Raw genomic sequence first — 23,547 nt, 5'->3', positions numbered from 1 at the left:
TTATATATATACATATATCTATTGTAGAGGATAGTGTATAAGCCGGTGATTAGTTTATAGGAATTTTTTTAAAATGTCAAAATAGATTTCCTTTTCACATGTATTTTCCCAGTTCCTTTTAAAAACAAAAATGTTCATTTTAAGCAATGACAGTTGAAATAGAAACATCTCTGGCACAAGTTTGGCTTTCTAGCCTGCAGGCAAAATATAAAATTGTTGTTAAAATAGAGTGAATCAGAAACTGGATGGTAAAACTCATCCATGAAACTTCCGCTAACAACAAACATTGGTCTTGAGACATGTACAGGAAGTAATAACACATGACAAGATATGTGTTACAGTGTTATAACAGCAGGATACAGGAGAATTTGGGGCCAAAAATTAAAGACAAAATGATTCTGGTCCTCAGGATATGTAACTATTACCTCATAAATTTGTGTTGCATATATTAGAACATAAGAACATAAGAATGGCCATACTGGGTCAGACCAAAGGTCCATCCAGCCCAGTATCCCGTTTGCCGACAGTGGCCAATGCCAGGTGCCCCAGAGAAGGAGAACAAAAGACAATGATCAAGTGATTTATCTCCTGCCATCCATCTCCTGCCCTTGTACTGAAGGCTAGGGCACCATACTTTACCCCTGGCTAATAGCCATTTATAGACCTAACCTGCAAAAATTTATCAAGCTCTTTTTTAAACCCAATAGAGTCCTGGCCTTCACAGCCTCCTCCGGCAAGGAGTTCCACAGGTTGACTGTGCGCTGTGTGAACAAAAATTTCCTTTTATTAGTTTTGAACCTACTACCCATCAATTTCATTTGGTGTCCCCTAGTTCTTGTATTATGGGAAAAGGTAAATAATTTTTCTATATTCACTTTCTCCACACCATTCACCCTATTATTTTAAACAATATTTCAAAACTAAGAAACAATTCAGAAAGATTTTTAAAATATTTAAAGCATTCTTAAGCACATTTTTGTGATTCAAAAGGTCACTTAGTTAATTCCTGAAAATATTTTCTCTCTTTTCTATCTTCGGACAAATGTAAGTGACTATATTTCTTATCAGACTTTTAAATCCAAGGCAGCTTTCAGTGAACTGGATTTGGCTGTTTGAACTTAAGCTGTTATACTATTATTTGAAGTAAATGGCAGTATAAAGAAAGAAAAATGCCTGAAGAGTATTTTGTGCTCCCTCCCAAAATAAAACAAAAAAACCCACTTGCTTTTTTGACTTCAGAAAATCTTTCAAGAAATCTAAACTCACAGTATAAGCCAGAACACCATGAAAAAGCATTTAAATAAACATTTTTATTTCAGAATAGTTTTTTTCCCCTAAGTTGCATTAACTTCAGAGAACCCGTCCTGAACATCCTGTACAAGAAATTCAGAACGTGGTCCATTCATAATGTTCTAGCTAGGAAGTAGCTATGAGTAAAGAGGTTTGGGTACAGACAGAGCCAGCTCAAATCCTTCTCTGAATTGTGAAGCAAGTATGAACTTTTGTTCAAGTTCAACATGTTAACGTATTCTGGCACTTACTGCTTTCATGTAAGATTGAAGTTGCTACTATTGTGGAACCAACACTCTCTATATAAAACCAAGAAATATTGTAATGAGGGTTTTGTGAGACAGCCAGAGCTTCGAATAGTTTAAGCCTAATTTTCAGAACAAAGAACAGATTGGTTTACAGGTGCCTTCTCTGTAGAAAATGAGGTGCCGGTACTCAGCCAGCTCCCTGCTCCCCAACCCAAGCCAATTTCATGGCTGGGGCTGCCAAGGTGCTGGTACTCAGTACCAGCAAATACCAGCACAAAAAAGCACTGAGTTTATGTAAGTACTTCAAGCAGATGCAGAGCTGGCTTTGGAAACTATGTTGCCTGGACCTCAGTCCTCAAGAATTTGGGAAAGTAGGAATGCCAGGGCTCACCTGTTCTTAGTTTTAACATTAAGACATTATTAGGCCTTTTTTCTTGCAGACGTATCGTTTAAAAGATGTCCATGCTTTCTGTTCACAAGGTCACTGTTTTTGCCTGGAGATCATAGTTATTAGTAGTGTTTTCCACTTTAAGCCTTCCCATCTCTTGATTTCTCTGAGCACCCTCTGTATGTTTGTAGTTCAGCAGGACGGTCATTGATTATGCCAGTGCAAGCACCTAATGTGACCTCTGGCTGCAAGAAAGGGCAATAAAAAAGCACGAGAAGCAAAATAAACAGTTTATACAAAATGCATCACTCGGGGGTCCCCCAAGGAATCATCCTACAGACCCTCCCGCAAATCCTCATGTGCTTAACATTGTGGTTATGAAGAAGAGAGATGGGCCCTTTGGGTGTGGGGAGGATTGTGACATGAGGGCCAGTTGAGATTGGAAACTTAACTGATGAGCCTTCTGCAGTCCGCCCATCCCTGGTATATTTCCTGTATTTTCGAGAGGAACAGTCACTTTTCTCAGAGCCATACTCTGGAATTTTTCTGTATTTATATTGCTAAGCAACAATAAAAATGCTAAATATTTTAGATACGCCTACACTAGAGTATTTTGTTGACAAAAACTGGCATTTTGCCAATGAAACTTGCAAAGCATCCACATTACAAATGCATTCTGTCGACAGTAAAGCAACAAAGGCCGCGTCTACACGTGCATGCTACTTCGAAGTAGCAGCGCCAACTTCGAAATAGCGCCCATCACGGCTACACATGTTCGGTGCTATTTCTAAGTCGACATTAGGCGGCGAGACGTCGAAGTCGCTAACCCCATGAGGGGATGGGAATAGTGCCCTACTTCGACGTTCAACATCAAAGTAGGGCACGTGTAGCCGATCCGCGTCCTGCAACATCGAAATAGCGGGGTCCGCCATGGCGGTCATCAGCTGAGGGGTTGAGAGACACTATCTCCAGCCCCTGTGGGGCTCTATGGTCACCGTGTGCAGCAGCCCTTAGCCCAGGGCTTCTGGCTGCTGCTGTGGCAGCTGGGGATCCATGCTGCATGCACAGGGTCTGCAACCAGTTGTCGGCTCTGTGGATCTTGTGCTGTTTAGTGCAACTGTGTCTGGGAGGGGCCCTTTAAGGGAGCGGCTTGCTGTTGAGTCCACCCTGTGACCCTGTCTGCGGCTGTTCCTGGGACCCTTATTTCGATGTGTGCTACTTTGGTGTGTAGACGTTCCCTCGCAGAGCCTATTTCGATGTGGTGCTGCCCAACGTCGAAGTTGAACGTCGACGTTGCCAGCCCTGGAGGACGTGTAGACGTTATTCATCGAAATAAGCTATTTCGATGTAGCGTGCACGTGTAGACGTAGCCAAAATGTGGCACTTCTGTCAGCAGAGCTCTGCCATTCCCCCGGAAGGCAGAACGGCTTTCTCAGCAGAATCTGTCAACAGAAGACAGCGTGGATGCTACAGGAGGCCCTCTGTTGGCAGACAGGACTTCCGGGTCACTGGGCAGCCCTGTCTGCTGTGCTTCTGGGTGGCTGTTCTATCAAGAGAGCAGCTGAGCAGTCCAGCCACACTCTGTCAGAGCAAATCGACAGAGCAATCCACTTTCTTGTGTGGCTGCAATCTGTCGACAGATGTATCGTCTGAAGATATCTTCTGACAGTAACTTCTGTTGACAGATCACAGAGTGCAGATGTAGCCTTTATGAAAACCTGTTTTCCCTTCATTTTTGAAGAGCTTTTTGCCACAGGCAAAACATGGATATAATGCAAGTTAACATGGTAAATGAGTTGCAAGAAACATCCCCATATAAGTTACAGACCGAACTTTTGTTTATTTTTTCCTGACAATTTTATAAATGGAAAAAAGGCATCAAATTTCATAGACCTGTTGCCTTCTCCTCCTTCTCAGGAAGTGTTCTTAAGCCAGGAGATGTTTCTATGCAGATACAGTATAATTTTGCCTTTCCCTGAGACACAGTAGCTTACAGAGAGCTTGTACTGGAGTATTATTTGTAGTAGCTGTTTTCAACTATTTACTCTCTGTGGTTTATCATATTTTGGTTTTCAGGCTTCTTTGCTTTGGCTCCATGCAATTTCAGTTTTGAAGCCCTATGAGTGCTTTGGGGCTTACAAAACATGAGTAGCTTTGCAAAATCCAGGCAATTTGCCAGAAACTTTAAACTTCGTTGAACTATGCTAAAAGGTTAAACGTTTCACACAGCTTTAATTCTCCCTTCCACCACTTTGACTTGTACTTCATGTCTTCTTGTCAAGCAATGAAATAAATAATAATGGACCCGATGGAACTATTTCAACTATTACACAGTGATCATGGTATTAGTGGAAATCAGAGCTAAGACTTAGTCTTGTTCCTTTTCCCCACCCCAAGTTTAAGAGGCCTACACATGTCTAATATGCTCACTCTTCTTTCATACCTTATGATATAAAAGTTTCTTCACTGGAGAAACCCTCTGGTACAAAAGTTGCTTGGAGTCAGATATCTGGTTTTTGTTTTGTTTTGTTTTGGGGGGGGGGGCGTTTCTTGTTGTTGATTTACTTATGAAACAGATCTGTCCCAATACAACTTTGTATCTCTCTGGGAACTGGAGCAAGGGGAAATCTAACTGTACCAAAGACCAGCTTTGCTAATGTTACCATGAGTGGTAAAAAATATTTAACAATCCAAAAATGCTGATTTGAGCATCATGCAGTAGAGTGACAGTTCACCAGTTGTGTCGAATCTCCTTCTCACTTTATGGCTTGGAAGTCTAGTTACGTAAGAGTGCAGAGAAAAAAAAATAAATACAGCTTGATGAAAATTAATGTTTAAAAACCCCAGGCAATATTGTGCCATCGATTTTTAAGCTTAAAAAAATCTATAGAACAATATGGTTCCTTCTGAAATGCTCTGAGTGATCTATTGCTATAGAGAATTTCTAATTGGAACTAGTGACTGGGAAAACCACTGTGAGTAACTAAGTTTTGCAAATTGGCGAATAATGAACAAATATATTAGAACAAGCTAGGGGGTGTGTGTGTGTGTGTGTGTGTGTGTGTGTACACACACACATATATATAATACATAAATATATTTGTATAACAAAACATACTCTGTTCATTTTGACAAGTGTCATTCAGTTTTATTTATTTATGATTGCACTTTAAAATGTATTCAGATGTACTCTGGTACATTCTGCTTAAAAATGTAGTGTTACTGTGAGACATCTGTCATGATTCCATTGCTGTTAACGAGAAGAAATCAATCTCTTCTGTGCAAATTATAAAGTTTATGGATTAAGTGCAGACTCACAGATTCCACTATATTATATATAATTATGCTTGTAACTGAATACACGGGTGCAGGCTTGGATTTTCAAACGTGGATAGGGAAGTTAGGGCCCTTGCACACTTTGGGATGTGACATGGGTGACAAAACCATCAATGTAACCCAATAGTTCATCCTTTAAAAATAAAGAACAAGAGCAAATAAAAGGATAGGGTCAATAATAGCTCTTTGTTTGGGAATTTTCCTTAGTGATCAATTACATTCTAACAGTGGTGCTGACATCTGCCACAGGTCCTGGGGCAAGGTGGCCGGGGTGGGGGGCAAGTGGAGGAGCCTAGCAGGGTCTAGAGTGGAAAGGGCATGGTGACAATAGTGACAGCCAAAGCTCTAGACCCCTTTGAAATGCCAGGCTTTGGGGTAACTCCCTCCTTATCCCTGCCCCTGCCATCAGTGAGCCTGTTTTTTAACCCTTCAGAGGTAGTAGAAGTCACTCTGTGCTTTTGCAGTGGTGGAAACTTCAAGTGAGCATTCTGACCTCAAAGTGCCCAAATTTTGTGAGGTGAATAAGGGTTAGTAATAAAATTAAGGCAGCACAACTCCCTTCAGCTTTGCTGTGACCCAAAAGGAGAAACACATTGTAGGATTTCACGTGGCCTGAAAAAAAAAAATCAAGATAGAGCCTCAAATTCTTGACGAGATCTGTTATTTTTGTGGGACACCTCCATATTAAAAATTAGTGTGGCCACGGGCCACACTGCAGCATCCCATGGACCATGTTTGGCCTACTGGACCACATTTTGGCAACTCAAATATGAACCAAAAGAGAAATTCCCCCCACCTGCCAATGCATGTCCTAGGCTACATCTACATGTGAAGCCTACATCAAAGTAGCCTATTTGGATGCGGCGACATCGAAATAGGCTATTTCGATGAATAACATCTACACGTCCTCCAGGGCTGGCAACGTCGATGTTCAACATCGACGTGGCGCAGCACCACATCGAAATAGGCGCTGCGAGGGAACGTCTACACGCCAAAGTAGCACACATCGAAATAAGGGTGCCAGGAACAGCTGCAGACAGGGTCACAGGGCGGACTCAACAGCAAGCCGCTCCCTTAAAGGGCCCCTCCCAGACACAGTTGCACTAAACAACACAAGATCCACAGAGCCGACAACTGGTTGCAGACCCTGTGCATGCAGCATGGATCCCCAGCTGCCACAGCAGCAGCCAGAAGCCCTGGGCTAAGGGCTGCTGCACACGGTGACCATAGAGCCCCGCAGGGGCTGGAGAGAGAGCATCTCTCAACCCCTCAGCTGATGGCCGCCATGGCGGACCCCGCTATTTCGAAGTTGTGGGACGTGCAACGACTACACGGTCCCTACTTCGACGTTGAACGTCAAAGTAGGGCGCTATTCCCATCCCCTCATGGGGTTAGCAGCTTCGACGTCTCGCCGCCTAACATCGATGTTAACATCGAAATAGCGCCCAACACGTGTAGCTGTGACGGGCACTATTTCGAAGTTAGTGCCGCTACTTCGAAGTAGCGTGCATGTGTAGACACGGCTCTAATGATTAACAGAGAAGTTAAGAGGAATTGCAGTAGTGTCCCATACCAGACCTCCTGACTGGCAGTGGGGGGGCAGGCATGGGGGGGCAAGGAGGGTCAGCTGCCACAGGGCCTGGTGACTTTAAGGGGGCTCTGGGCTGTCACCATTGCTACTGTGCCAGTGGCAGTGACTGGAGTCCAGTCACCTCTGAATATTCTCCAGGTGCTCCGCAGGGCTCTCAGGGCTGGGGAGAAGGGCCCACAACCGTGTTCCGGGGTATTCTGAAGGCTGGCTGCTGGGGCATTTTGAAGGCTGGCTTTCATGGCTTCACCCCTTCCATCCAAGGCCTCGCCCCTTCTGGGGCACAGAGCTGTCCCCCCGATGACCCCTGGGACCTTCAGTGGCTGATGTCCGCACTGCCTCAAACAGCTATAAAATGAATACTAAGGGAAGTAGACACCCCTACGCCAAAGAATGGTTTCACTGTTGTTCCTGAACTCAGATACTTATTCTCAGTAAACATTGTATTTCCCTGGTGTTCTTATTACCCACCAAACAGAGGACCTCTGACAGCCAACCATAAGCAGTTACTCCAATGAGTAGGTCTCATTGATTTTAGTAGGGAAGGTCTCATCCCTCACCAGCAAGAGTAAGAGTACATGATGTGGTTTCAATTCCTGACATTTCAGTCACCCCACTTTTGTGTATCCCTGGTACCTTTCCCTCCAACCTACTTATTATATTTAATATGCATGTTTCTTCTTTATGCTTGGGACCCACACTGACCCTTACTTGCATGAATATTCAGAGAGAAATGAATAATTAGAGATATAAATACTTCCTCCTACTAGGTCATTTAGGATGTAATTCAACTCCCAGTGACTTCAACTGGAGCAGGCTGAGACCCTCTGGTTCACAAACTGTCTTGCAAGATTATTCCTGACCCTATTTTCCCCTCCCACCAGCTTAATTTCCAGTGTCTCAAACCATGGAATGCCTGTCTTTCCTTTAGTAGTTCCTATATAGCAATGCAATTGTTTTGTGTTCCAAATCCAGCACAGGCATGGCTCAGCGTCACATCTTCCCTTGCAGTCTAAGTGGAACAGCTGACCTGGGGAAAGAAAGCTCACATACATTTCTGAGACTGGGGCAATCCCTCAGCATTTCATGAAAGCCTCAGTAAAATACACATGCCCAGACCCTCCAAGGTACAGGTCATGGTTTCTATTCAAAACCTTAAGAAAAGTACATCATGTAAAACTCCTGAAACAAAAAAGTTAAAATATTGACAAACATTTTAGTATCAAAATATTTAAGCTTAGCTTGTTTGCTTAATAAAAACCTGATAGCTGAAACAATGTGATGTTTTATCACTTATGTATACAGTAATTCTAAATGTGTAACTATCATATAAAATGGTTGCATGTTGGTGAGATGCTAAATCCCAATGCAAGATATCCGATTATATATGTATATTGCCAGGAAGAGTAATCATAAATATTACATAGCTCTGTGTCTGAAAATAATAATTTGAAGAAAATACATTGTTTATATCAACAGAATAATGTATTTGATTTGACTCTATGTAGCTATGTAAAACAGAACTATGTGTTGAGTATTTCCTCACTGCATTTCTACTTCTGTTTAGACAAATGGGTGCATTTTATTGAGAAGATAATAGAGCAGCTTAAAACTGTATAAAATCCTGATTGTTCTTGCAGATCATTTTATTTGGGCTTTGTCACAGAAAAAAGGAGATGCTTAACATATGCTTCCAGAAATTAAAATTAGTGATGAAATGTTTCACAGCAGATATACAAATATTTGTATAAGAAAGCATTCTCGTTTAATTTTGCATTGGAGAGGAATTAGCTCAAGAGGCTCAACTGTTGAATAAACTCCATCTCCTTTAAGCATTTTGAGGTTCTGCACAAACGTAAAAAGCTGAACATTTCTACTTATCAACACCGTTTAGTCACTTGACATTTATTGAACATAAACATCCAGCTGTATTATAGTTGGTTAATGCTATTGGATAAAGCCAATAAATTCATAAAACAGACAAATAACATGCTGAAATAGTTTGTACTATACAGTCAAGACTATATTGTACCCTAATTTATACTGGGGCCAGGTCTACACTATGGCAAAAAAAATTCATTTAAAATACACAATTCCACCTACGTGAATTGTGTAGCTGGAGCTGACGTATGGCAAATTGATTATTCGTGCCACCCCCACCGCAGGAGATCAATGAGAGACACTCTCCTGTCAACTTCCCTTACTCTTCCCAAGTATTGGGGTTGATAGTAGTGCACTGATCATTCAGTTTAGTACAGCCACACTAGGCATATCAAATCAAACCCCTGAAGATCAACTGCCACCACATCAATCTTCCTGCAAGCATAGATGTACCCTTCGTGTCCCCACTGAGGTCAAAGTGGTAACATAACTGTAAACAAGCCTATGGCCTTCAGACTGTGCTCGGTACTAAGATTTCTTTAACAATAGCAGCCAAATTCAGCATTGCTTGTTACTATTTAGGGCTTGTCTATACTTACCAAAAGATCAATGCACAGTCATCTTCCAGAGTTCAATGTAGCATGCTTAGTGGGGTGAAGTTGATCAGAGAGTTTCTCCCATTGATCTCCTGCTGAGGGGACAGTGGTAAAAATCTATTTAAGATACGCTGACTCCAGCCATGCAATTTTCGTAGCTGGAGTTGAGTATTTTAAATCAATTTTTTTCCCCTAATGTAGACTGGGCCTTATGGTTCCAATGAAGTTCAGAGGGAAGAGGTGGAAAGTTCCACACAATGGCAAACCATCCTGTGCAGAGGAGCAGACTGCCTCCTTTTGCTGGAAGGGTGGTAACTTTGGTTATGTCAACACTCAAGTGATCTGTCAACAGTAGTTTCTGTTGGAAGATATCTTCCGACAAAACCTCTGTCGGCAGATCATGGCCAGACTTCCAATTAAACTAAAAGAGATCTGCTCTGTTGACAGAGTGGCCAGACTGCCCAGCTGCTCTCAACAGAAAGGCCAATCAGAAGCAGAGCAGACAGAGCTGCCTGGTATCCCAGAAGCCCTGTCTGACATAGGGCCCTCCAGAACATCCAAACTGGCTTTCTGTCGACAGAATCTGTCAGAGATGTTCTGCCTCCTGGGGGAGCACCAGAACACCGTTGACAGAAGTGCCACATTCTGTCAATTTACTGTCAACAGAATGCCTTGGGCATGAGGATGCTCTGCAGGTTTTGTAGATAAAACACCAGTTTTGCTGAAGAAACTCTAGTATAGACATAGCCTACATGTGGCCTAGGGACATGAATCCCATAATGCTATTTCAAAAAGAAAAACACTGTAAGTCAAGCCTATACACATACACATCTCCTAGAACTGGAAGGGACCTTGGGAAGTCATCTAGTCCAGTCCCCTGCCCTCTTGGCAAGATCAAGCACCAGCCCTGACATCTATTTGCCCAATCCCTAAATGGCCTCCTCAAGGATTGAACTCACAACCCCATGTTTAGCAGGCCAATGCTAAAACCACCAGTGTAGATACTGAGAGTAGGGCTCAAACACCAGGACCAAATATGGTAAATTTAATTGAGCAAATGCCTTTTGAAATTACAAAGCAACCGTTAATTGGAGACTTGCAGAAAGAAGCACCAGTGAACACCACATTTCAGCTGCATAGAGCTTTATCAGGATTGTGCTTTAAAAGAAAGCCATTTTGTGTTTCACTTGGAAGAATGCTCTGTTATACACAACTCCTCTTTCCCCTCTTTGATGAATCTGAGCTCATGTCTCTTCGTCTTCCTGATAAAGAGGAAACTGTGGGAACTGGGATTTATTTCTCCCATCATATGGTTTCTTCACTTACATTAATCCATTCCTTTCCCTGTTGGCATTTTGGCTCTGTAACGATGGGTGTAAAAATACTGTACTTTGAGGAAATACAATGATGTAAACTTGAACATTAGTTTTATCAGTAAAACCTGAAGTCAACTGAAAAATGTTTGCACCGAAAGTGATGTTTCCCATTAATTCATTGAAAGCAATTTGAAAATGACATCCCAGAATAAGCAAAATGGTAAATTTCTTCAGATTTACTGTTTGTAGAACTTTTCAAAAGATATGTAAGATTAATGACCTGCAATATTTGCATAACAAGGCTATCAGAATATTTCTTATAAAAAACAACAAAAAACCTCTTACAATCCTCAGTAAGTGCTATGTATGCTGTTACTGGACTAAGTCAGTGGCCCGATTCGCCACTTATCCAGCAAGTGCTTTTGTGCTGTCTCATATGCCAGTTAGTATGAAACACGCCCTTCAAAATCTTTTAACACAATTACCTCCTTCAAGAACCTCCCCAAAACTCACCTTTTCCACAAGGTATAGAATAGGTTGCTGTTATCAAATGTGAGTACTGGGTACTATTTGTGACTAGAATAGCAAAGAATCCTGTACCTTCTGTTATCTTGTTGACCACGTTTCCCAGCTTCTCTCCCACCCATAAGTTTGCTTCACCCACCCGTTAGGTCTTGTCTCTAATAATGCAAATTCTTATGGGCATGACTGTCATTTTCTGTCTACTTGAACCACGGTCCCTAGACACTACCTCAGTATAAACAACCATAGCAATCAGCACTGGAATATCACTAAGATTGGCTTAGATGGCTCATAACTCTTAGGAAGTTAAAATCTATCATGACTATGTAATTAGTCCTTCTAATAAAAATCTTTTTGTTTCATATAGTAAATGAATGTTAACTGAACAGTGGTAGCCACTGCTTTACAATGTGACTTTTGAGGCAGATCAGTTTACAATAAGAATGCCTATATGCAGCTAAGGAAATTATGAATAGTGCTGCCACGTTAGTTACCAGCAAAGACAACAGTAAATGTTTTAATAAAGTTTGATTATCATTATGATTTATTGCTGATTTTAATAGTAAGATGAGAACAATTGTATTATTTGAGACATTTAAGGATTGAATTTCACTCTTGGGATTCCAGAGTCAAACACAATATGAACTAAAATTTGCTCAACCAATGGGTGAGTTTATTCTTGAGCTGTTAGGATTATATGTTGACTTCCCTGGGTTCTCTGCACAAATGGACTGTTAGATACTTATAGCAGTTGGTGCTATAAATGGCACACCAATACCCAACTTGAACACAACTGCATTAACTGCACACCCAGAATTAGGCATATAATTCCTCCAGACAGTTTTGTGGGCTTCTGCAGCTTTAAAAAAAGAAATAGTCACTTAATCTGTACTACTGTAATAACTAGAATAATCTTATAGCTAGGCTCTGTATGGTACAAACACAATTAATAATAATTATTTCTTTACATGCATTACACCCTGATGGCAGTAAAACTGATAGCTATAAATTTTACTATAATATGAGGTGGAATTTCTGAAGAATGTTGCTTCACAGACAGCATGAATTGCCCCCTCTATCACTCACAGCCTATGCTTGTATTTTCTTCTCAGAGGAATGAATCCCCAGGACTATTGTTAAAGCTTTAAAAGCTGTGTTTTCACTTGAAAGAGCAATTTCTGAACATCAGCTGTGTTTATGCAGACTGTTTCAAGCAAAATCAAACAGTAAACCTTTCTAGTCTCTCACCGTGCCTATGTATTTCAAGGTGCTTTGAAATAGCTTTACAATTAAAAAAGAAATCAGCTTTCTAAAGCTAATTGAAATAAGTTAAAGTTTAGTAAAAACTAATGTACAGTATATGTAACCTTTGTGACAGGTCAATATGTATGGGTTCCTCTTAACACCACAAAACAGAACTGACTCAAGCCTCCATCCAATGATCTGGAAAAATTTTACTTGGCAGCACCCTTATGAGCTTCCTAGAGGCAAGGCTTTCCATCTTTTAAGTACTCAGTCTGTGTACAACAAATACAAGTTGTACTAAGAGAAAAGGAGACCCAACATTAAAACTGGATTAAAAAAATGTGGTCCCACCGGGAGACATCACCCTCCTCGTGTTCTGGGCAGTGTCCTTAACCTACATCTCTCATCTTGCAGGGTAAGAGTCCAAAAAATTACATATGCCTTAACGCACCACTCCCCTCTGCCTCTGTTTCACCTCTTTCAGAGAGTTGGCCAAGTTGGCCAACACTGCTCAGAAGTGTGGCTGTGGGGGTCACCTCCAAACTAGGCCACCACCTCTGCAACCAGCTCACAGCATCTGCTCTGTCACATTCAGAGTGTTCCACCACTTAGCCCACTTGAGTGACCCCAGCAGACAGCGAGGTACTTCACTGCCTGTGAAGTGTCTGTGTGGTCTTTTGCAGCAAAGCAGTCCCCACACAAGGTCTAAGTCTTAGCTCTTAGACCTGGTCTGCAGTGATGTTGGCAGTGGGGCTGACAGCCACCACAGGTGTGGGGGCAAGGTGGGAGGCCCAGAAGGAGCGGGGCCAAGGGCAGAAGAAGTAGGGGCTTAGGGCAGTCAGCCCAGCTCTTCCCCTGACCCACATGCTCCCTCAGAGCTGCATGTGGAGCGGTGGTGTTTCAAAGGGGCCTGGAGCTTTGGCTGCTGCTGCCCCCTTTGCCTTCCCTCTCCCTTCCATCAGCGAGCCGGGATGTCATCCCCAGGACTCACCAAGGACTTCTACTGAATATATTCGGCTCTCCCACCCCGCCTAGAAAGCAAGGTTCACTTGAGGGTGATACACTCATTAAGGCATGCTAAGCACCATTCTACTGTCCATTATTCATACACTAAGGACAGCGCTTCCTTATCCCTGCATTCAAATAGAGAGATTTGGAGGCAATGTTCCCTTTAATTTTTTTACCATGTGCAGAATAAATTTTGTCATATGCACCAAGGCATATGCAGATGTGCACCACCTGTAGAAATATATGCTGCCAGGCAGCTTTGGTCACTCTGGTAAACCAGCCAGGCAGCTTCTGAATCTCTCCAAGGTGGTGGCTGTCAAAGCAGTGACAATGTAATGCAAATAGCCAAAGTTGATCATTTTGGCAAAGTAGCTCCATTTCATGTGTACCAAGACAGAGCAGACACGCTAATTCAAATATGGTTTCTCCTGAAGTCTTCTTCCACAGCTGATCATGAGGCATCAGGATTCATTTATAAAGACCTTATTTACATATGCTAAATATAGACAAGAAGAATTTAAACACCTTTCCTGTATCCATGAATTCCCACAAAACAAGGGCATAAGGATATTTCAGCATTTAGATGTAAAGATGACCTGCTGATCTTGCACAGCAGCAAGTGTGATAGAAGAGTCACCAACTCGAGGGGGTAATTTGGCCTTTGTGAAGAACATTGTAAATTAACATAAAAATAAGTAGTCTGGCAACTGGTCAAAAATGAGGTTTACATAATCATGCCTGCCCGCACTAGTGGAAATTCTACTGGACGTATTTTGTGTTATCAGCAGCTTGTTAATCAAGGAGGACATAAAAACAAATTTTGAAGAGTGGTTTGTGAGGCTTCAGTCCTCAGAGGAATAAACCCACACTGAGCTAAAATTATGTGGCTCTAACAGAAACCCACAAAAGTCTGCAGTTTGTTGCATGTTACTGGTAGTCCAATAATTTTCAGACATCAGCGCTGAAGGATTGTTGTCTGCTATCAGCCATGCAAAACTGGGAAGACAACAAATGTTCTCAAAACAAGGATCTTTCTACACAGAGCAATAACACAGCTCCATTATCTCAGATAGTGTAAAGAAAACTGCCATTCGTACGTGCAACATTGTTTGACATTAGAGGACATCACATATACACAAGAAAGTTTCAGATTAGAAGCTACATTTTTTACCTCAGCCACATGGTTCCTGTTAGATCGGCTATGCTGGCCTTAGTGTGCTAAGCCGCTAAGGACAAACTCTGGTTTATGCTAGGACTCACATCCACAGTCTTGATAAATAATAGTCTTTCCTCTGGCTGTAACTACTCGATGTCATGAACAGAACTGGCTAATTCTCAAAATGATGAAAGGGACTTTAAAACTAATCAGTCTTAGAATCATAGACCGCTAGAAATGGAAGGGGCCTTGAGAGGTCATTGACTCTGGTCCTCTGCCCTCATGTCAAGACCAAACAGCATCCTTGGTCAGACCTTCCCCATCGATGTAGATTCCACAACTTACCCACCTAACACTTAGGAAGTTCTTCCTAATGTCCAACCTAAACCTCCCATTGCTCCTTGTCCTATCCTCGGAGGCCAAGAAGAACAATTTTTCTCTCTCCTCCTTGTAACCCTCTTTTAGGTACTTGAAAACCTCTATCATGTCCCCTCTAAGTCTTCCCTTTTCTAAACTACAGAAGCTCAGTTCTTTCACTCTTCCCTCATAGCTCATGTTCTCTAGACCTTTAACCATTCACGTTGCTCTTCTCTAGACCTTCCCCAATTTCTCCATATCTTCCTTGAAACTCACTCTCAAACACTAGTATGCTCACCCGGCAGCCTCCTCAACAGTGGATCTCTTTCTCTCCCTCTTAAGACCCCCCCGCATCTGCAGCCTCCTGTCCTCTTCACTCCCCTGGTTGCTCTGCCTCTGGCTTTTTAAAGCCTGCAAACCTAGGTCAGGCCTTCCCCTTTGTTAGGCACATGAATATGACTCCTAGGATTTAACCATTGGGTTTCCTTTAAAAACCCTTCCTTCTGTGATCAGTGGTAGTCACATAGCCACCGTTAAAGGGTGTGTATTCAGGCTTATATATGTGCCCCACAGGGGCAGACTTAGTCTGGGGTGTTCCAAAGATAAGTGTACAACATCTCGAGCACATTTTCTTTAAATAAGATTAAAAATAAGAACAAACAAACAGTTTCCTTGGTACCACCTTGCTTTCCCTGCACCAGCTTTATTGTGACGTTCACAGATGTTTCTAATTAGAGTATAAGGCCGCTTTCAGGTAGGATAGGTTGAAAATGTCTATTAGTTACTATCTATAAAATATATTGCACTAAACTCAGTCACTGTCATGATTTGGTTCCTCTAGATCTCCTTCAGCATACTAGTAACCCACTCTGGTTCTTTCAGGTGATCAGCTCCCATGATTGTTCTGAAGCTTAGACCTTCCATGTGTATGCTCTATATAAGCTCTTTTAAGATAAAAGGACACTTCTGGAGACCCTGGACAAGGCCTACAAGCAGAAGTACCAGAATTCGGTGAGACAGTCTGTTCCAAAGGTATCAATAGCGTGACCAGAAGCACCTGAGATGAAAACTCACAAGAACCTAAAGAAGGTTTTTCATCTGAAGAAGTGATTTTTCCCTACAGAAGCACATGACCTAATACATGTATTAGTCCCTGAGGTGCCACAGAACTACCTGTTATTTGTGAAACTACAGATTAACGCAGCTACACCTCTGAGACAAGAATCTGTGTTTGTGAAGTCCCAAGCTGAGTTTTACAGAACTCAGAGGTTTGGTTACTTATCCACACTAAATTTCCAGGTTTAACCCATTACCATTACTAATACAGTGTAGCAGTTTCGAAGCCATGCAGAAAGGTAGCAACTTCCCCTTGTTTTTATGAAATGCAGTGGTACCTGCTTATGGTGAATATTGTTACCTTGAAACTCAATGGGTACTAAGTGAACTATAGTAAGGCCATGTCTACACTAGCCAAAAACTTCAAAATGGCCATGCAAATGACCATACAAATGGCCATTTCAAAGTTTACTAATGAAGCGCTGAAATACATATTCAGCACCTCATTAGCATGCGGGCGGCCATGGCACTTCGAAATTGACGCGGCTCGCCATTGCGCAGCTCGTCCAGACGGGGCTCCTTTTTGAAAGGACCCCGGCTACTTCCAAGTCCCCTTATTCCTATCTGCTCATAGGAGTAAGGGGACTTGGAAATTGATGCGGCTTGCCACCACACGGCTCGTCCAGATGGGGCTCCTTTTCGAAAGGACCCCAGCTACTTTGAAGTCCCCTTACTCCTATGAGCAGATAGGAATAAGGGGACTTGGAAGTAGCCAGGGTCCTTTCGAAAAGGAGCCCCATCTGGAGGAGCCATGCAACGGCAAGCCGCGTCAATTCTGAAGTGCCACGGCTGCCCGAATGCTAATGAGGCACTGAATATGCATTTCAGCGCTTCATTAGTAAACTTCAAAATGGCCATTTGCGTGGCCATTTCGAAGTTTTTGGCTAGTGTAGATGTAGCCTAAGTGTCCTAAATTGCTTCAATGCATTCATGTACATTCATTCTTCTGCCAATCAAGCATGATGTCACCATATTCAAGTTTCCACTCTACGGCTTCCATTGTAATGCAGCAATCATCATTTACAACATGGCTGCATCTACTGTGGCAGGGTCAGTCTTGTTCCTGGGCCCCAGACCCTCTGTTCAGTCCACTGACCCCTCCATAGGAATCCTGTTACCCTTGCTGGGGCAGAAGGGTGGTTGGGGGGACCCAGCCCCCACCCACTCATTCCAGGTTCCAGCCCAGGGACCCTGGATGGCTGCTACCAGCAAGGGCTGACTCCCTTTACCTTTGCCCCTGCAGCTCTTCTCCCTGGGCCACTTCCCCAGACAATCCCCCCACACCAGTACCTTCTTCAGGTAATGGTAGCTGCAGCAGCAAGTCCCCTTCCTCAGTTGGCTCCACCAGCTGACCAGTTCTCCACAGTCTCTGGTTGAGCTCCAGGGTCCTCTGGACTGGGGCCAGCCCAGCCCAGCCCAGCCCCGCTCAGCCCCAGGTTACTGAGGCTCTTCTCCTCCTCTACTGTCTCTGTTGTTCCTCCATGTTACATTCCCTCTCCTCACTCACCTTCTAAAAATTCTCCTTAATCACCTCTCACATCCCCCACTTCGGAAAGGGTTTATAAAGTTAGCCCTGAGTGGGATCAGCTGGCCCCAACTGATTTAGGACAGCCTATGCCTCAGCTGCTCCCACACTGATTGGCAGCTCCAAACCTGCCCTGGTTTTACTCTTGTCTTTCGTCCCCTGGCCTCACCCTGCCACACTACTCTTGCATTCCTCTTTCAAAAGAGGCATGCAAATGAGGGAAAATGAAAAGGCAAAGGAGGCGAAGATTTACATATTTGTCATCTCATTTGCATATTCTTCTTTCGAAAGAAGAAAAGCCGTACAGACGTGGCTCTTTCGAAATAAACCCCATAAAAATGTGAAGTAGGGTATTTTTGAAGATGGGGATTACTTTCAAAGGAGCTGCATCTTCACTGCTTTTCCTCTTTTGAAATAAGCTCTCTCTTTTCTTTTCTCCTTCTTTTTTTCTTTCGAAAGAAGAATACGCCAATGAGGCACCAAATATGTAAATCTGCACCTCATTTGCATTTTCGATTCCCCTCATTTGCATGCCTCTTTCAAAAGAGGAATGCAAGTGTAGACACAATTCATGTGTCATAAATGCTGCATTAGAAGCAGATTATGAGCGGAAGATGAAGATGAAGGATAGCAATTGCTTCCATTCCGCAAGAAGTGGGTATAAGGTGGAATCCTTAGCACCTGTTCTTGGTGCTGGTTCTTTCAGAGTAACAGGGAAGTTACAGTGATCTTGATATGCAAGTTCCCCACTCAGAGTGAAAATATGACCTTTCAGAGAACATCCTACAATCACAGAGGATGAAGAAAAGCCCCTTTTGAAGGAGGATGGTGAAAGGAATCTTTTGCTGGAAAGGGCCTTTCCAGTCATAATGAGATTGTGTATAGTCAAAGTTTTTTATGCAGAAACACACTTCAGTATGATCAGACCCTGGGTTCAATGTCAGAAGGAGTAGCTGGGCCAGATTCTGGGTGGGCCACAGAGGTAAAGGAAAGAAGAACAAAAAAGAGGTGGTGTTGTGCTGACTTTATACAAGGGATGTAGGAGACCAAGGTTCTGTTTACTCTATACCTGATGTGAAGCAGGGATTTGAATTTGTGTCTCCATACTACAGAAATGTTTCTCTAGCTATCTCTGGGCTATGGGATATTTTCAGTCAGAGCTCTCAATCTAAAGAGACATTGGAGTAAACATGTCTGTAACTCTAGTTTCCTTACCATCCAGGTTAGCACCCTAATCCCTAAGCTATTGAGTTATTCTTACTATATCAGCTTAGTAACTATTCAAATATTTTATACAAACTGGAACAACTTTGGGGGTGAAGAGGGTTGGGAGACAGAGAACCTTCATGCCAGCCTGTCCTATAAAACAGGGCCTTCAGCACTCTGCAGCAATATGAGTGACAAAGCCACCAAGTACAAATCCATACTCCACATCAGGTGTGTGTGGGTGGGTGGAGGGAGGTGTAACTGAATCCAGATCTCCCAAGTGACTGTTGTAACTACCATGTTAACCATTAAGATGGGCACCACCAGTCACTGTCTTTCATGGACAGCCTTTTTTGGATCTAGTCATCTTTTCCTTTGTTTTCACCTGAAAAAAGGACTCAGAAACAAAACAAGACTTTTTTGTCAGCTTCTATGTACCAGTGTTTTTCAATTTTCAGATTTGCTTCTGATTTAACTATTTTTCATTTTCCCAAACTGCCAGCGAATTGAAAAATCAATTATTTACTTAGCGCTACTGCATAGATGCTTTACAGAAGCCCTTTTGCAATATGGCTGGATTCTCCAGACCCACTCCATCCCCTCAAGTCATGCCCCACTCTCGTGTAAGAGAATGGTTATAGTTCTGTTGTCAAAGCCTTCTGTGACCTTGGAGGCTGGAACAAGATGTGTCACTACAGAAAGGATTCCACTGTATTTTGTTTGCTGCAGCTGCGTCACCCTTAGTTTTTTCTGGCCGATGCCCTTCCTTACTTTTGAGTGTGGGCTTCCAACTCCTCCCTATTGAAAAAAAGACATGATTTACTAAACTTACATGAGAGAGAGTGTGCGTGTTACTTTTAGGACATATTGGACACCAACAGTAATAATGAAAACACAAATAAGAAATATGTTGTAACTGTGCACATGGGAATTTGTTATACATGCTATGGCAATGCCCAGTATGGCACTCCTAATAAGAACCTGAAAAAAAATATAATCTTGGACAGTGATTTCTTTAGTGATCCAAAAGGCTCTCTGTTCAGAAGTGGAGGTAAAAATCACAAACATACAGAAAAGATTGGATAGAGAAAAGATTGCTGCTAAAGACAAAGCCAAATATCTAATCACATTGTATTGCAAAAGATGGAAATTTGAAAAAAGGCTGAACACTGCCACTTGGAACAGAAAAGCTTGGATTCATTTTTCATTTAAATGAAAAACAGGAAGGCTGCATGGAGACAACATCCATTTTAGTGGTATATGATTAAATCATTACCATTAGATTATTGCTATTAAGATGTTATACTGTACAATCTATTTTGTTACTAGGGACACAACTCTAAAATATGCATGTGTGCTGGAGAATATGTACGTATTTGCTGCTAGTTTGTGGTTTAATATTACCACCTTTCTCTCTCTCTTCTCCTTCATCTTTTTTTTCCTTTTAATATTTACATTTGTACACATTTTTCGTAAGGACATACTGTATAAGTACGAGCCTGTGCAAGCTCAAGAAGTCATCGTCGGACACTACGGACTACCTACTACTACTATATAAGTTCGTAATTGTTCACACATATCACTAGAAATCTAACTTTGACAAAAAAAGCCATTTTGACTAATTTGTTTTTGTTCTAATGTTTTGACACTAGAAACTGAAGATCACATACACAATCTTCATTTCTCTCTGGTATGTTTCAAGTTCCATTTTTAGCCAGGTCAGATAAAACATCTTTGTCTTCAGAGCATTGCACCTTGCTTCAGAAGCTTCTTCAGCAAGAGTGATTTAAAATATTCTATTTGGGCTTCTGAAGTATTCTATTAGGGGAAGAAGACAGACTGTTACTCAACTATGTGTACTAATAAATAGCCGATAGCAGTTGGAACATAATTACTCAGTATCCTTCAAGATACTTAAGGACATGAATAGTGGTTCTGAGCTGAACAGAACTATTCTTATGTTGAAAGTGTTTAAGCATATTGTATAATCAGGGTCTCAGAATCATACTCCCCTGCCTGCTACATTCATTTTGCACAAGTCATGTAATGTCAGCTTCAGCTGACCAGAGATTTCACCTTGGAAATTACCCCTGCTGCTCTAACTTTTATTGAGGTTCTGCTAGGGCTACGCAGTAGCAGGAGATGTAACAAGTTCCCTGCAGCAAACCACTGCCATCTATGCCTATCTTGGAAGTCAGGGAAAAACTGGGGCTGCAGCATTTAGGCTCTAAAAAAGGGAAGAAGGACAATCCAGGGAACTACAGACTGGTCAGCCTTACCTTAGTAACCAGAGAAATCATGGAGGGGATCCTCACAGAGTCCATTTTGATGCACTTGGAGGAGGGGAAAGTGACCAGGAATAGTCAACGTGGATTCACCACAGGCAAGTCATGCCTGACCAATCTGAATTATCTTCTATGATGAGGTCACTGGCTCTGAGGACATGAGGCAGTTGGTGGATGTGATATACCCTGACCTTAGCTTAGCTTTTGATAGTCTCTCACAATATTCTTGCCAGCAAGCTAAGAAAGTATGGATTAGATAAATAGACAGTAAGGTGGATAGAAAGCTCGCTAGATGATTGGACCAAACGGGTAGTGATCAACGGTTCTATGTCTGGCTGGCAGCCAGTTTCAAGTAGAGTACCCCAAGGATGGGTTGTAGGGCTGGTATTGTGCAACTGCTTTATTAATGACCTGCTTGGGGGAATGGATTGCACCCCCAGCAAATTTGTATATGACACCAAGCTAGGGAGAGAGGTAGATACATTGGAGGATAGGGACAGGGTCCAGAGTGACCTAGATAAATTGGAGGATTGGGCAAAAAGAAATCTTATGAGGTTTAACGGGGAAAAGTGCAGAGTCCTGCACTTGGGACAGAAGAATCTCAAGCATTGTTACAGGCTGGTGACTGACTGGCTAAACAGCAGTGTAGCAGAAAAGGATCTGGGGATTACAGGGGATGAGAAGCTGGCTATGAATCAACAATGTGCCCTTGTAGGCAATGTGAATGGCATATTAGGGTGCATTAGAAGGAGCATTTCCAGCAGATCTAAAGAAATTATTATTCCCACTGTTTGGCACTGTTGAGACCACATCCAAAGTATTGTGTCCAGTTGTGGGATCACCACCCTCCCCCCAGTATAGGTAGGATGTGGGTGCGTTTGACGGTTCAGTGGAGGGCAAAGAAAATGATTAGTGGGCTGGAGACACATGATCTAGGAGAAGAGGCTGAGGGATTTGGGCTTATTTAGTTTTCAGAAAAGAAAATTGATGGGTGATTTGATAGCAGCCTTCAACTTCCTGAAGGAGGTTCTAAAGAGGATGGAGAGAGACTTCTCAGTAGAGACGGATGGCAGAAAAAGAAGCAATGGTCTGAAGTTACAGAGCCAGAGGTGTAGGTTGGATATTAGGAAAAACTATGTCACCAGGAAGGCGGTGAAGCACTGGAATGTGTTACCTAGAGAGGTGGTGGAATCTCCACCCCTAGATGTTTTTCAGTCCCAGCTTGACAAAATTCTAGCTGTGATGATTTAGTTGGGATTGATCCTGCTTTGGGCTGGATTCGATGACTTCCTGAGGTCCCTTCCAACCCTAGGATTCTATGATTTTACTCCTGGTCCCATCTCTGAATCTCAGAGTCGTAGCGGAAAATCAGCCTTTGCTAAAGGACAATCTGGCCTTCTCTAAACATCTGACCACCAGTATTTGTGGCTCTTCTGCTTTACTGAAAGTATAAGGACTCTTTTGCTATAGGCTATTTGATAAATGTAGCCACCTAAATAATAGGATTGAGGAGACCCTCAGAGTAAAATACAAAAAAGCGTGAGGTCCCTGTCATTTCCATCTTAATATAGGTAAGTAGCTAATCTACCATCACTGCCAAAACTCCTCTGAATACTGTTACTAACATTGACTGCATAGCCAGCTGCTTGCATTTCTCAGCACATCTGCTGTTCCTCGCTCACAGACTTCCCTTATCTCACTACTACATGCATTCTCTGTCTCAGTATCCATAATCTCCTAGTTCCATAGTCATCTCTGGCCAATACCCAAAATAAAGCAGCATAGACCTTTGTGGTCCCACCGTGAATATTCTCTGATTTAATCTTTTAATAACGCAAACGTTAAAGTGACAAAAGCAGCAGGCCATGACAGCTGTCAAAAGGTTGTTCCTAGGTGTAAGGATGGGCCTAGAGCTGCTAGGAAATAAAATAACTTATAGGCACAATAACCACAGGCAATTCATACAAGCAAGTGCCACACAATTGACGAACTCGCCTCTTTTCTTGCAGCTGCAAGAACAAAAAAGGTTCTGCAGTCCCATTGTGGGGGAGGATTTAAAGAGACCATGTGGTGTGTGCGTGCGTTACATTGTTTGGAGAGCTCCTTAGGTAGAAAGTGAAGCCAGGGCTGGAGGAGACATTCCTGTCCTTCAATCCCTGCAAAAAAAGTGTTTCAGAACAGTGGAAGTCATGGAGCTCCATAGCCAGTAGGCAGATGGCTAGAGAAATTCCTTTTGTCCTGTCTTCGATACATTGCCAAAACCTCACTGGCTCTGGTCCTCAGGACACAAAAATAAAGGGATAAATCCTATTTTGTAAATTTGATATTTGATTAGCAATCGAAGGCACGAGATAAAATGCACCTCACTGCTGACATTCAGTTAAATCCACACCGGTGACCTAAAGGAGTTGCCTTCTGTACCGGGACAGCTTAGTTTTTCAGCATGCTTTTCTGCCAAAGGGCAAAATTGATTACATTTCAAAT

General features: G+C 42.4%; 1 protein-coding gene across 4 annotated transcripts in view; it reads right to left on the bottom strand.

Moving 5' to 3' along the window:
• The window catches only part of TTC29 (tetratricopeptide repeat domain 29), a 598,163-nt gene that overhangs the window by 369,747 nt on the left and 204,869 nt on the right, over positions 1 to 23,547 (bottom strand). The window contains exon 2 of one of the 4 annotated variants that reach the window (XM_074993220.1): positions 19,305 to 19,576. The exons of 2 other annotated variants lie outside the window; for them this stretch is intronic. The gene's annotated coding sequence lies outside the window, so the exon portion shown is untranslated. Of the gene's footprint in view, positions 1 to 19,304; positions 20,131 to 23,547 lie in introns of those variants that run through there. One more of the 4 variants, XM_074993219.1, reaches the window with a different exon arrangement.

This window comes from Carettochelys insculpta, chromosome 4 (assembly GCF_033958435.1).
Source record: "Carettochelys insculpta isolate YL-2023 chromosome 4, ASM3395843v1, whole genome shotgun sequence".
NCBI lineage: Eukaryota > Metazoa > Chordata > Testudines > Carettochelyidae > Carettochelys > Carettochelys insculpta.
Note: the sequence above shows the minus strand (reverse complement) of the source record. Positions and strands in the feature narration are given on the sequence as shown.